The sequence below is a fragment of the Panthera leo genome, chromosome A1, assembly GCF_018350215.1.
Source record: "Panthera leo isolate Ple1 chromosome A1, P.leo_Ple1_pat1.1, whole genome shotgun sequence".
Classification (NCBI taxonomy): Eukaryota; Metazoa; Chordata; class Mammalia; order Carnivora; family Felidae; genus Panthera; species Panthera leo.
In genome coordinates, this window is record NC_056679.1 from 84,341,844 (window position 1) to 84,357,907 (window position 16,064).

At 35.0% G+C, this 16,064-nt stretch overlaps 1 pseudogene; it reads left to right on the forward strand.

The window, feature by feature from the left end:
* Positions 1 to 641: 641 nt before the first annotated feature.
* On the forward strand, positions 642 to 1,590 carry LOC122199729 (annotated as a pseudogene).
* The last annotated feature ends 14,474 nt before the right edge of the window (positions 1,591 to 16,064 follow it).

A 16,064-nucleotide genomic window follows, 5' to 3' on the forward strand; every position in this document is an offset into this window, starting at 1 on the left:
GACCCACAAACCATGAGATCATGACCCGAGCTGAAGTCAGACGCTTAATCAACTGAGCCACCCAAGTGCTCTGAAATGGACTCTTAACTATAGAGAACAAACTGATGGTTACCAGAGGAGAGAGGAGGGGAAAGGTGAAATTGGTGATGGGGATTAAGGAGGGCACATGTGATGAACACCAGGTGTTATATGACAGTGTTGAATCACTATATCATACTCCTGAAACTAATATTACACTGTATGTTAACTAAAAGGAATTTTAAAAAAACTTTAAAAAATAAAGTCAAATGAAAATTGGAAATAAAAATTAACATAGGGGATCATACAGTGTTTTTGGTTTCTTTGGACAAATGCATACCAGCAGTGGAATTTAAAAAGTACCAATATTTTTGACACACAGTTGTGAATCCTTGGATTTTTAGTAAATTTATTCAATTACTGGTAATTTAAAATCCTGAAATACACTAGTCCTTGGAACTTCCCCTTATTAGTTTACTGAGTTGGCATGTGTAAACATACACACACACACACACACACACACACACACACATGCTCACTACACACTTATTTCAGGTGGTCATATCCCATCAGTGATCTGTTAACTCCATAGTTCTCCTTGGTGATGATGCAGGTGAAATCCAATGGAGAAGAACACTTGGGTGGCCAAGCATACTGGACGATCAGATTTTGACCTAGTGGGACTCTTCAGTCAATCCAAGCACCCAACTCTCCTTTGTGCGGTAATTTTTATGGATTTCCTGATGGCCTTGACTGGTAACATTATCCTGATCCTTGTGATATGTCATGATGCCCACTTTGACAACCCCATGTACTATTTTATCACCCAGTTGTCTCTCATGGATGTGATGTACATTTCTGTCACTGTGCCCAAGATGCTCTTGGACCAGGTCATGGTGTGAATAAGATCTCAGCCCCTGAATGTGGGATGCAGATGTTTCTCTACTTGACACTAGCAGGTTCAGAAGTTTTCCTTCTAGCTGCCATGGCCTATGACCGCTATGTGGCCATCTGCCATCCACTCTGTTATCCTATCCTCATGAACCATAGAGTGTGTCTCCTCCTGGTCTCTTCCTCCTGGTTTCTTGGATCTCTGGATGGATTTATGCTCACACCCATCACCATGACCTTCCCCTTCTGCAGATCCCGAGAGATCCATCATTTCTTCTGTGAAGTCCCTGCTGTAATGAAGCTTTCCTGCTCAGATACTTCCCTCTATGAGACACTCATGTACTTATGTTGTGTTCTCATGCTCCTCATCCCTGTGACAGTCATTTCAAGCTCCTATTCTTTCATCCTCTTCACCATCCACAGGATGAAGTCAGCAGAGGGGTGGAAGAAGGCCTTTGTCACTTGTTCTTCCCACATGACCCTGGTAATTCTCTTCTATGGGACTGCTGTCTACACCTACATGCTCCCAATTCCTACCACACCCCTGAGAATGACATGATTGTATCTGTCTTTTATACCATACTCACTCCTGTTCTAAACCCTTTAATTTATAGTCTTAGGAATAAGGATGTCACAAGGGCACTAAAAAAAATGAATGTAGGATCTGTCAGGAAACTATAAAGTAGGAAATATTTGTACTGTTTTTTCTGCACTCTACAAATTAAAACTGTAGGATACTATGCCAATGTTTTACCTCAAATTCTGATACCATGATGTGTCATCACCCATTCATCCCTTTCAGTGAAATTGTTTCCCTGTACCAGAAAGCTCTTCATTTTTACACTTCTGCATTCAAAAGATTTTGTACATTTGGATTATATCCATGTTACATTTTTCTGAAGTTTCCACTGAGATCCTGTAGAAGACTATTCATATTCTTAAGAAATATGTAATAATATATTAGAAACGAAGATCATAAAGTGTGCAACTAATGACAGAAAGAGATAGAAAGAGGTGATAAAGCAAATGATGTACAAAGTTAAGAGAATCTAGGCAAAAGGTATATGAATATTAATTGTACTATTGTTATTCATACAAATTTTCTGTAAATTTTAAATTACTTAAGAATAAAACATAAAATATAAGACTTTTGGCTATTATAAAAAGTTGTCCTTGGTGCATGGTGGCAGTGTAAGTGACAAGTCTTAGATATCATGCTCATGTTAACATGGCTATCACTACTGCAACAATACATTTGTCAGCCTGCAATTAATTAGGGAAATTCTAGTCTTTAGGTTCCAAACCTCAAAACATCTTGTTACCTCTCTGAAATCATTGTTACATTGTGTTAAAAAAGGTACTGTGGGAAAAATATTAACCCCAAGTAGGAGGGCTTAGGGAATTTTTCCAGCAAAATGTAGTATTGAAGCTGAGATCTGAAGTATCTAGCATTTTATAGAAACAAGCAGAGGAAGATCATCAAACATTCAATCCTTCATTTATTCAACAACACATTTTATGCTATATTATAATAAAAATAATAACTAAAGCTAAGTGAATTTAACATATAAATAACAAATGTCTACTCTCCCTAAGGATATGATCCATAGGTGTGGTTTGTGCAAATATTTGTAATAAATAAATACATAAATTGTTTTAAGGTGCATGTAGAGAGGGTACAGTTCATAAGCAAGCACCAGTTTCACCTATGACATATGAGTTCAGTCAAACAAAGAGGCTTAAAAGAGACCCTAGAGCTCAGTGTTGAATGGTGACCAGATGTTACGTTCACATGACTATAGAGGCCTGGGACCATGGATCTTGCTCAAGGACATGATGCCTCACAAAAGGAACACTAGGAGCAAAGTTCAGGTGGTTTACCAAGCAGGAGAGAAATGTTCCAATGGCACCTCCTTTCTGGATTCACTTTATAGCCCAATTTTTGCCATTTTGTGACCTAGGTATTTACAAATAGTAATAAAATGAGACATAGACTTTTAGAAGAGTGAAATTAGTGGGAATCATTTGGAGCAGAGCAACACTGGAAGTATGGAGACCAGGTGTGTGAGGACAGTAAGCTGAATAGTGTTTACCTAAGTGGAATGGACCATTCCAATTGGAATTAGGGGCTTTGGGGTATAAGCAGGGTTACTTGATAATTCTTGTATTTTATTATGCATTCTAACGTGAGTGAGGTGATATTTTGGAGTATATATATATATTTTAATTCCATAATGATTAGTGATTCTGAACACCTTTTCATGTACCTGTTGGTCATCCATATGTCTTCTTTGACATAGTGTCTATTCAGATCTTCTTCCCTTCTTTAAAACAGATTGCATGGGTTTTGCTGTTGTTGTGTGGTGGTAGTGGTGGTGGTGGTGGCTATAATTTTGTATGAGTCCTTTATATGTTTTAGATGTTATCCGTTTATTGAAAATATAATTTGCAAACATTTTCTGCCATATTTGGTTGCCTTTTCATTTTGTGGATGTGTTCTTTTGTTGTGAAGAAGCTTATTAGTTTGATGTAGGCCTACATATTCAATTTTGCTTTTGGTGTCAAAAAAAAAAAAAGGAAAAAAGAAAAAACTATCACCAATTCCAATAACAAGGATCGTACTGCCTATTTTTTTTAATCTCTGAAAATTGTATGATTTCTGGTCTTACATTAAAATCTTTAATGCATGTTGACTTAATTTTTGTATATAGTGCTGCAAAATAGTGGTCTAGTTTCATTTTTTTGCATGTAACTGTCCAGATTTCCTAACATCATTAATTGAATAGACTATCATTTGTCCATGTTATATTGATGGCTCCTGCGTCATAAAATATTTTACCATGTATGCACGGATATATTTCTAGGCTCTCCATTCCATTCCACTGAATGGTGTGTCTGTTTTTATGCTAATACATACTGTTTGGATAACTGCAACTGTCATATAGTTTGAAATCAGGAAGGATCGTGTGTTCAGATTTATCCTTCTTTCTCAAGATTCCTTTGGCTCTTCAGGGTATTTTGTGGTTCCATACAATATTTAGGATGTTTTTGTTTAATTTCTATGAATTTTTACATTGGAATTTTAATAGGAATTGCATTTAATATATTCTTTAGGTATTATGGAGATTTTAACAATATTAATTTTTCCAATCCGTGAGCATCATATCTCTTTTCATTTATTTGTTTCTTCTTCAATTTCTTTCATCACCATCATAGGGTTTTCCGTGTACAGATCTTTCAACTATTTGTTTAAAGGTGTTCCTTGGTATTTTATTCTTTTTGATGCAATTATAAATGGAATTTTCCATTCCCTTTGTTATTAGTCTGTAGAAATGAGACGCATTTTTGTGTCTTGATTTTGTATCCTGTAACTTTATGAATTTATTAATTCTAACAGATTTTTTAGTTAAGTCTTTAAGTTTTTGTATATATATCATGCTGTCTGCAAATAAAGACAGTTTTACTTCTTCCTTTCAAACTTTGACAACTTTCATTTCTTCTTGCCTAGTCACTCAGGCTCAGACTTACAACAGTATGTTGAATAAAAGTAATAAGAGCGAGCTTCTTTGTCTGGTTCCTGATCTTAGAGGAAAGATTTTAGCTTTCCATCCTTGAGTATGATGCTAACTGTGGGCTTGACATGTTTAACCTCTATTATGTCAAGACAAATTTCCTTTATATCCACTTTGTTGAGATTTATCATAAATGGATGTTGAATTTTGTCAAATGCTTTCTCTATAGCTATTGAGGTTATTGTGTGATTTTTATCCTGCATTTTTTAAATGTGGTTTCATCATGTTTATAAATTTTTGGAAGATTAAGATTAACCATCTTTTAATCTCTGGAATAAATGCCACTGGATTATGATGGATCCATATATTTTTGTATTTTGTATTTCCATGTCATTTGTCCCTACAATTTCAATATCTTTTTTTTAATTCTTCTTTGATCCATTGTTTTTTTTTTTCAGTAGGATATTGTTTCATCTCCACATACATGTGGATTTTCTAGTTTCTTTTTGTAATTGATTTTCAGTTTCATACCATGTGGTCATAAACAATGCCTGATATGATTTCAATCTTCTTAAATTTTGCAAGCCTTGTTTTGTGTCCTAACATATGGTTTCTCCTGAAAAATATTCCACATGCACTTGAGAAAAAAATGTTTATGTTGTTTTTGAATGAATTGTTCTGTATATATCTGTGAAGTCTATCTGATCTAATGTGTTATTTAAGGCTAATGTTTCCTCATTGCTTTTCTGTGTGGATGATCTAAACATCGATGAAAGTTATTAGGGATCCTTGACATAATTTTATTATTGTTTACTTCTCACTTTAGGTCTGTTAATATTTGCTTTATATATTTAAGTGACCTTGTTTTAGATGCATATTTTTACAGTGTTTTATTCTCTTGTTGGATTAATCACTTTTATGATTTAGGATTTATCATTTATCATTTGTAATGTCCTTTGACTCTTTGTATAGTGTTTGTTTTAGTCTGTTTTGTCTTATATAAATATAGTTTTCCCAGTTTTCTTTACTTTCCATTTGTATGAAACATTTTTTTTTACCCTGAAAGTTTTTGTGTCCTTATATCTGAGATGAGTCTCTTATAGACAACTTATAAATAAATCTGTCTCTTTTTTTCCTATCTGTTCAGCCACTCTACACTTTGGTTTGGAGAATTTAGCTCATTTACATTTAAATGTATTTTGTTAATTGTTTTCACACTGGTTGGTAGTTATTCTGTTTGGGGGGGTGTGATTTGATTATTTTTTTTTAGTGGTATGCTTAGATTCCTTTCTCTTTTTAATTTTTTGTATCATTTATATGTCCTGCTTTGCAATTACTTTAAGGCTTACAAAAGAAACTTTTATATAAATAGTCTATTTCAAATTCATTTCAACTGAAGTTTTAACGCATTCTAAAGCTGCACACTTTTATCTTTCTCTCAAATTTCTTACGCTTTTGATGTCACAATTTACATCTTTTTTAATTTTTTTTAATTTTTTAACGTTTATTTATTTTTGAGACAGAGAGAGACAGAGCATGAATGGGAGAGGGTCAGAGAGAGAGGGAGACACAGAATCTGAAACAGTCTACAGGTTCTGAGCTGTCAGCACAGAGGCTGACACGGGGTTCAAAATCATGGACCGCAAGTTCATGACCTGAGCTGAAGTCGGACACTCAACCGACTGAGCCACCCAGGTGCCCCACAATTTACATCTTTTTATCTTTGTATTCCTTAGCAAATTTTGTAGCTATAATTATTTCTTACTATTTTAGAATTTTAGCCTTCATACTAGCTGATGATTAACTCGCCATCTTTATAATAGATTATTCTGAACTTTGGTATATTATTTTTACCAATGAAGTTATACTTTAAAATTTTTTCCTATTACTAATTAGTACTCTTATTTCACATAAAGACTCACATTAGCGTTACTTATAAGGTTTGCTTGCGGTAACGAAGTACTGTAAACTTTGTTTAACTTTTAAGCTTGTCTTTTGTTCAAGTCTTTAATCCATTTTGAAATGATTTTTATAGATGATGTGAAATACTTGTCCTTTATTATCTTTTGTTATGTGTATATTTAGTTTTACCAACACAGGTTGAAGAGACCATAATTTCCTGTGTGTATTCGTAGCTTTGAAATGAAAGATGAGTTATATGCATGGGGTTATATTCTTAGAATCTCTTCAATTCATCAAAGTGCCTCTTTTTAATATCATGTTGTTCTTGTTTCTTTATTTAGTTTTATTTAAATTCCAGTTAGTTAACAATACAGTGTAATTTTAGTTTCAAGTATACAATTATAGTGAATCAACCCTCTTTTAAAATTTATTTATTTAAACTCAGGTTAGTTAAAATACACTATAGTTTTGGTTCCAGGAGTACAACCCAGGGATTCATCACTTGCATATAACCCCCCATGCCCAGCCCAACCAATGCCACACTTAAATAAAACACTCAGTGCTCAGGGCGCCTGGGTGGCTCAGTTGCCTGAGCGTCTGACTGCCGCTTAGGTCATGATCTCAGTTTGTGGGTTCAAGTCCCGCATTGGGCTCTGTGCTAAAAGCTCAGAGCCTGGAGCCTGCTTTGGATTGTGTCTCCCTATCTGCTCCTCCCCCATTCATGCTCTGTCTCTCAGTGTCTCTCAAACTAAATAAAAGTTAAAAATATAAAATAATAAAATAAAAAAAACACCCAGTACTCATCACAACAAGTACACTTGGCCTTGCAGCTGAAGTTTACCAACATTCATAGAAAGATTGATACAAATCCTTTTAAACTCTTTGAAAGCATAGAAGTAAAAGGAATACTTTCAAAATCATTTATACAGCCAGGGTAAGTTTAATACAAATAAACAAACAAACAAACAAACAAAAAATAATGACACCACAGGAAGAGAAAACTACAAGCCAATATGTATAACGATGGAAACTTTGTATATACATATATATATATATGCATCACAGATGGAAAACTTCTCAATAAAATTCTAAAAAAAAAAACTAAATTAAACAACCAACAAAAATATTATAAACCAACTATTTATCCTTGGGGTGTAAGGTTGATTTACTATCTACAAAACAAACAATGAGATAAACCACACTAAGGTAATAAAAGTAAAAAACATATGATTATTTGATTAAATGCAGAAAAGGCATTTGGCAAAGTTCACGGTCTATTCATGATAAAAATTCTCTACAAAATAGATATAAAAATTTCCTTAGCACAATGAAGACAATTTATGGAAAACCAACAACTAACATCATAATCAATGGAGAAAAGCTAAAAGTTTTTTGTCTCAAATTTTGAACACTGGAAGGACATTTATTCTCACCACTTATATATAACATCTTGTTAAAGTACTCAAAAGAGCAATCAGATAAAAAAAAAAGAGGCCAAAGACATCCAAATCAGAAAAGGAGATATAAAATTATCTCTGATGCAAATGACATTTTTCTATGTGTAGAGAATCTTAAATACTCTTAAAAAAAAAAAAAAACAACTGTTAGTTCTAACCAAATTCAGTAGTTGTTTCAGATTACAAAATGAAATTACAAAAACTGTTGCATTCCTTTATACTAGTAGTGATCTACCCAAAAAGGAAATCAAGAGGTCAACCCTAACAGAATAAATACTTAAGAATATATTTAACTGAAGACTTGAAAGGCCTGTACACTGAGACCTGTGGAACATTAACTGAAAGAAATTGAAGAGGAGATAAATACATGGAATGGTGTCTCATGCTCATAGTTTGGATTAATTAATAGAGTTAACACATCCATACTATCCAATGTGCTCCATAGATAATGCAATTTCTACCAAATTTCCAATTACAGTTTACACAATGGAAAAATCATCTAGAATTTTTATGGAACCACAAAAGATCCTGGATAGTCAATGCTCTCTTGAGAAAGAGGTACAGATTTAGAGGTATTGTGCTTATTTTTTTTTTATTTTAATTGTCTTATTTTACAGAGAGAAAGATGATGAGTGGGGGAGAAGGCAAAGGGAGAGAGGGAGAGAGTCCCAAAGAGGCTCCATGCTCGTGCTGAGCCCAACACAGGGTTCAATCCCATGACCTTGGGATCATGACCTGAGCCAAAATCAAGAAGTAGACCCTCAACCAACGGATCCACACAGTCACTCAGAGGCATCATGCTTCTTGATGTCAAATTATATTTTAAAAATGTAGTCATCTAAACAGGATGATACAAACATTAAAACAAGGGAAATAAAACAGACCATAAAAAAGGATAGAGATCCAATAAATAAACCCAAGCATATACGATCAGCTATTTTTCATAAAAACACAAAACACATAATTACACAATGGGGAAGGGATAGTTTCTTTTCTTAATGGTACCAGGAAAACTGGATATCCACGTTTAAAATAATATAAGTGGACTCTTACCTTACATGATACATAAAAACCAACTTATGCAAAATAAGTCAGAGAAAAAAATACCATATGATTTCACTCACATGTGGAATTTGAAAAAAAAAATCATAGGTGGAAAAAGGGGAGAGGGAAACCAAGAAACAGACTCTTAACTATAGAGTGCAAACCAATAGTTATCAGAGGGGAAGGGGTGGGGGGATATATTATAGTGGTGATGGGGATAAAGAAGTTCCCTTGTTATGATAAGCACTGAGTGTTGTATGGAAGTATCAAATCACTAAAGTGTACACTGGAAGCTAATATTACACTGTATATTGACTAACTGAAAAGTAAATAAAAACTTGGGGAAAAAGTAATAAGATACATATAAATTAAAAAATTCAATACCCAAAAACAAATAATGCAATGGGAATAAGAAATGACTAAACATTTTTCCAAAGAAGATGTACAGAAAGCCAAAACAAACACATGAAAAGATGTGTCTTTCTCTGACTGACTAGTTTCACATAGCATAATACACTATAGATCCATCTTCATCATTGCAAATGGCAAGATTTCATTCTTTTGATGGCTGAGTAATATTCCATTGCATATAAATTTTTTAATTTTTTTATATTTTAATTATTTTTTTATTTTTTTATTATGAAATTTATTGTCAAATTGGTTTCCATACAACACCCAGTGCTCATCCCAACAGGTGCCCTCCTCAATGCCCATCACCCACTTTCCCCTCCCTCCCACCCCCCATCAACCCTGTTTATTCTGTTTTTAAGAGTCTCTTATGATTGGGCTCCCTCCCTCTCTAACCATTTTTTTTCTTCCCCTCCCCCATGGTCTTGTGTTAAGTTTCTCAGGATCCACAAAGGAGTGAAAACATATGGAATCTGTCCTTCTCTGTATGACTTATTTCACTTAGCATAACACTATTCAGTTCCATCCACGTTGTTACAAAAGGCCATATTTCATTCTTTCTTATTGCCACGTAGTATTCCATTGTGTATATAAACCACAATTTCTTTATCCATTCATCAGTTGATGGACGTTTAGGCTCTTTCCATAATTTGGCTATTGTTGAGAGTGCTGCTATAAACATTGGGGTACAAGTGCCCCTATGCATCAGTACTCCTGTTCTCTTGGGGAAATTCCTAGCAATGCTATTGCTGGGTCATAGGGTAGGTCTATTTTTAATTTTTTGAGGAACCTCCACAGAGCGGCAGCACCAGTTTGCAAGAGTGAGGGTTCCCAATTCTCCACATCCTCTCTAGCATCTGTAGTCTCCTGTTTTGTTCATTTTAGCCACTCTGACTGGCGTGAGGTGATATCTGAGTGTGGTTTTGATTTGTATTTCCCTGATGAGCAGCGACGTTGAGCATCTTTTCATGTGCCTGTTGGCCATCTGAATGTCTTCTTTAGAGAAGTGTCTATTCATGTTTCCTGCCCATTTCTTCACTGGATTATTTGTTTTTTGGGTGTGGAGTTTGGTGAGCTCTTTATACATTTTGGTTACTAGCCCTTTGTCCGATATGTCATTTGCAAATATATTTTCCCGTTCCATTGGTTGCCATTTAGTTTTGTTGATTGTTTCCTTTGCAGTGCAGAAGATTTTTATCTTCATGAGGTCCCAATAGTTCATTTTTGCTTTTAATTCCCTTGCCTTTGGGGATGTGTCAAGTAAGAAATTGCTGCAGCTGAGATCAGAGAGGTTTTTCCCTGCTTTCTCCTCTAGGATTTTGATGGTTTCCTGTCTCACATTCCAGTACTTTATCCATTTCGAGTTTGTTTTTGTGAATGGTGTAAGAAAGTGGTCTAGTTTCATCCTTCTGCATGTTGCTGTCCAGTTCTCCCAGCACCATTTGTTAAAGAGACTGTCTTTCTTACATTGGATACTCTTTACTGCTTTGTCAAAGATGGTTGGCCATACTTTTGTGGGTCCATTTCTGGAGTCTGTATTCTATTCCATTGGTCTATTGTCTGTTTTGTGCCAATACCATACTGTCTTGATGATTACAGCTTTGTAGTAGAGGCTAACATCTGGGATTGTGATGCCTCCTGCTTTGGTCTTCTTCAATATTACTTTGGCTATTCAGGGTCTTTTGTGGTTCCATACAAATTTTAGGATTGCTTGTGCTAGCTTTGAGAAGAATGCTGGTGCAATTTTGATGGCGATTGCATTCAATGTGTAGATTGTTTTGGGGAGTATTGACATTTTAACAATATTTACTCTTCCAATCCATGAGCATGGAATATTGTTCCATTTCTCTGTGTCTTCTTCAATTCCCTTCATAAGCTTTCTGTAGTGTTCAGTATACAGATCTTTTAAATCTTTCTTTAGGTTTATTCCTAGGTATTTTATGGTTCTTGATGCAATTGTAAATGGGATCAGTTCCTTTATTTCTCTTTCTGTTGATTCATTATTGGTGTAGAAACATGCAACCGATTTCTGTACATTGATTTTGTATCCTGCGACTTTGCTGAATTCATGTATCAGTTCTAGCAGACTTTTGGTGAAGTCTGTCAGCTTTTCTATGTCGAGTATCTTGTCATCTGCAAAAAGTGAAAGTTTGACTTCTTTGCTAATTTGGATGTCTTTTATTTCATTTTGCTGATGCTATGCCTTCCAACGTATGTTAAACAACAGTGGTGAGAGTGAACATCCCTTTAGTGTTCCTGATCTCAGGGGGAAAGCTCTCATTTTTCCCCATTGAGGATTAGTCCCCATCTGTGGACTTTTCATAAATGGCCTTTATGATGCATAAGTATGTTCCTTCTATTCCGGCTTTCCTGAGGGCTTTTATGAGGAAACAATCTTGTATTTTGTCAAATGGTTTTTCTGCATCTATCAACAGGGTCATATAGTTATTTTCTTCTTTTATTAAAGTGATGTATCAAATTGATTTGCGAATATTGAACCAGCCTTGCAGCCCAGGAATGAATCCCACTTGATCATGGTGAATAATTCTTTTTATGTGCTGTTAAAATCTATTGGCTAGTATCTTCTTGAGAATTTTTGCATCCATACTCATCAGGGATATTGGCCTGCAGTTCTCTTTTGTTCTGGTCCTCTGTCTGGTTTGGGAACCAAAATAATTCTGGCTTCATAGAATGAGTCTGGAAGTTTTCCTTCCCTGTCTATTTTTTTGGAACAGCTTTGGAAGGATAGGTATTAACTCTAATGTAATGATCTGGTAGAATTCCCCAGGGAAGTCATCTGGTCCAGGACTCTTATTTGTTGGGAGATTTTTGATAACTGATTCCATTTCTTCAGTAGTTATGGGTTTGTTCAAATTTTCTATGTCTTCCTTTTTGAGTTTTAGTAGTGTGTGGGGGTTTAGGAATTTGTTCATTTCTTCAAGGTTGTCCAGTTTGTTGGCATATAATTTTTCATTGTATTCCCTGATAATAGCTTGTATTTCTGAGGAATTGGTTGCAATAATTCCATTTTCATTCATGATTTTATCCATTTGGGTCCTCTCTCATTTTTTTTTTTTTTTGAGATGCCTGGCTAGAGGTTTAGGAATTTTGTTTATTTTTTCAAAAAAAAAACAAAAACAGCTCTTGGTTTCATTGATCTGTTCTATTGTGTTTTTTTGGTTACTATATTGTTTACTTCTGCTCTGATTTTTATTATTTCTCTTCTTCTGCTAGGTTTGGGGTGACTTTGCTCTTCTGCTTCCAGTTCCTTTGGGTGTGCTGTAGATTTTACATTTGGGATTTTTCTTGTTTCTTGAGATAGGCCTCGATTATAATGTATTTTGCCTCTTAGGACTGCCTTCGCTGCATCCCAAAGGATTGTTGTGTTGTCATTATCATTTGATTCAACATATTTTTAAAATTTTTCTCTAATTACCTGGTTGATCCATTCATTATCTAGTAGGATGTTCTTTAACCCTCATGCTTTTGGACGTTTTCCAGACTTTTTCCTGTGGTTAATTTCAAGTTTCATAGCATTGTGATCTGAAAGTGTGCATGGTATGATCTCAATTCTTTTATATGTATTGAGGGCTGTTTTGTGACCCTGTATGTGATCTATCTTGGAGAATGTTCCATGTGCACTTTAGAAGAAAGCATATTCTGCTGCTTCAGGATGTAGGATTCTAAATATACCTGTCAAGTCCATCTGATCCAGTGTGTCAATCAGGGCCACTGTTTCTTTATTGATTTTCTGTCTAGATGATCTATTCATTGTTGTAAGTGGAGTATTAAAGTCTCCTTATTCTTACCAATAAGATTGCTCATGTTTGTGATTGTTTTAAATATTTGAGTGCTTTCAAATTTGGTGCATAAACATTTATAATTGTTAGGCCTTCCTGATGGATAGACCCTGTAATTATTATAATAATGCCTTCTTCATCTCTTGTGACAGCCTTTAATTTAAAGTCTAGTTTGTCTGATATAAGTGTGGCTACTCCAGCTTTCTTTTGACTTTCAGTAGCATGATAGATGATTTTCCATCCCCTCACTTTCAATCTGAAAGTGTCCTTGTGTCTAAAATAAGTCTCATGTAGACAGCAAATAGATGGGTCCTGTTTTTTATCCATTTCTATACTCTGTGTTTTGATGGGAGCATTTAGTCCATTTACATTCAGTGTTATTATTGAAAGATATTGGTGTTGAATCATTGTGTTATCTGTAGGTTTCATGCTTTTAGTGATGTCTCTGGTGCTTTGTGGTCCTTACAACATTTCACTCACAGGGTCTCCCTTAGGATCTCTTGTAGGGCTTGTTTAGTGGTGATGAATTCCTTCAGTTTTTGTTTGTTTGGAAAAACGTTTATATCTCCTTCTATTATGAATGACAGTCTTACTGAATAAAGGATTCTTGGCTGCATACTTTTCCTGTTCATCACATTGAAGATCTCCTGCTATTCCTTTCTGTCCTGCCAGTTTTCAGTAGATAGGTCTGCTACTGCCCTTATATGTCTACCCTTGTATGTTAAGGCCCATTTATCCATAGCTTTTTTTCAGTACTCTCTCTTTATCATTGTATTTTCCAGTTTCACTATGATATGTCGTGCAGAAGATTGATTCAATTTACATCTAAAGGGAGTTCTATGTGCCTCCTGGATATCAATGTCTGTTTCCTTCCCCAGTTAGAGAGAAGTTCTCAGATATGATTTCTTCAAGTATACCTTCAGACCCTTTCTCTCTTCTTCTTCTGGAATTCATATGATACTGATATTGTTCCTTTTGATTGCATCATTTAGTTCTCTAATTCTCCCCTCATGATCCTGGATTTTTTTATCTCTCTTTTTCTCAGCTTCCTCTTTTGCACAATTTTCTCTTCTAATTCACCTAGTCTCCCCTCTGCCTCTTCAATCTGTACTGTGCTTCCATTTTAATTTGCACTTCATGTATAGAATATTTTTAAAATTCATCATGACTATTTGTTAGTTCTTTGATCTCTGCAGAAATAGATTCTCTGCTGTCTTTTATGGTTTTTCCAAACCCAGCGATTAATCGTATGACTACTATTCTAAATTCTTGTTTGGTTCAGTATTGCTTATATGTGATTTTTTTTTTGGTTTAAATTTGTTAAATTTATTAGAATTTTTCTGTTACTTTTTGGAGAGGACATAGAGGTAGAACTAGAAATGACCATAAAAAAATTGACTTCCTCCCTTTTGCACCATGAGTACAAGAGCTGGGGAGTCATGATGACACCAACTTCTTTTTTTAATGCCAAGGTGAAGATTTTCATTCAAGGTTGAAATTGGTACTGCATCTAAGACCTAAAATACTGGATGAGCTTCCTAAATGTAACGATGGGGGGTGGGAGGGAAGGGAGGGTGGGTGATGGGTATTGAGGAGGGCACCTTTTGGGATGAGCACTGGGTGTTGTATGGAAACCAATTTGACAATAAATTTCATATATTAAAAAAATAAAAATTAAATACAAAAAAAAAACAAAAAACAAAAACAAAGACAATGCTTATATGTGATTTGATCAATTCTTTATCTGTCACTTCTTCCTGGATTTTTTTTTTTGAGAGGAATTCTTCTGTTTCATAATTTTGGTTAGTTTTCTGTCCCTTATGAGTTTTAAAAGATTGTTATTTGCTCTGCACCTGTGGCACTGCTATATTAAAGGGGGGTCATACACTGTCTGGGGCCTGGTCCTTCAGGAGGTGTTTTTTTGTAGAGGGTTACTTGATCTCTGTTGTTGTTGCTTTGGCTATTTTATTTCCCTACTCATAGTGATGTTTTGGACTCTCCAAAAGGTGTGCTTTGATTTGTTCCTTGAAATAGCCCTATAGCCCTTCGGTTGTCCTGGTGTCTCCCTGGTAGACCTAGTTTCTTTTCCTCTCAGACTGTCAGGGTTCAAAGTCCTTTAGCTTCAGCCCTTCTTCGTTTGAGATATATGATAAGTATGGATCCCCCACTCTCCCACCATATTGACCCCTCCTTTATTATTTTTTTTTCTTCCTCCAAAATGACAAAAATGAAGAAATTCACTCCAAAAGAAGAACAGGAAGAAATGACAACTAGGGACATAATCAACACAGATAGAAGCAAGATATCTGAACAACAATTTAACAAAGATAAGAATTCCAGCTGGTGTTGAAAAAAAACCTAGAATCATTTTCTATGGAGATAAAAGAATTAAAACCTAGTAAGGACAAAATTAAAAATGCTATAATCAAGATGTAATCTTGAATGGATGCCTTGGCAATAAGGATGGACAAAGTAGAGCAGTAAATCAGTGACATAGATGATAAAATTCTGGAGAATAATGAAGGAAACAGAAAAAAAAAACAAAACAGCGAACCTAAGGCAAAAGAGCACAACATAAGAATTAGATACCTCAGTGTCTTTTTAAAAAGGAATAACATCTGAATCATAGGGTTCCCAGAAGATGAAGAGAGAGCAAGAGGGGTAAAAGTTTTATGTGAGAAAATCATAGCAGAAAGCTTTAATAATCTGTGGAGAGACACAGACCTCAAAATCCAATAAGCACAGAAAACTCCCATCAGATTAAAAAAAAAAAGAAACCAACCATCAACAAGGAATATCATAGTCAAATTCACAAAATATGCAGACAAGGAAAGAATTATGAGAAAAGCAATGGGAAAAGTCCTTAATCTGTAAGGGAAGACAGATCAGTTTGCATCAGACCTATCCACAGAAATTAGACAGGCTAGAAAGGAGTGGCAGGATATATTCAATGTGCTAAATCAGCCAAGAATTCTTTATGCATCAAGGTTGTCATTCAGAATAGAGGGAGAGGTAAGGATTTTCCCATACAA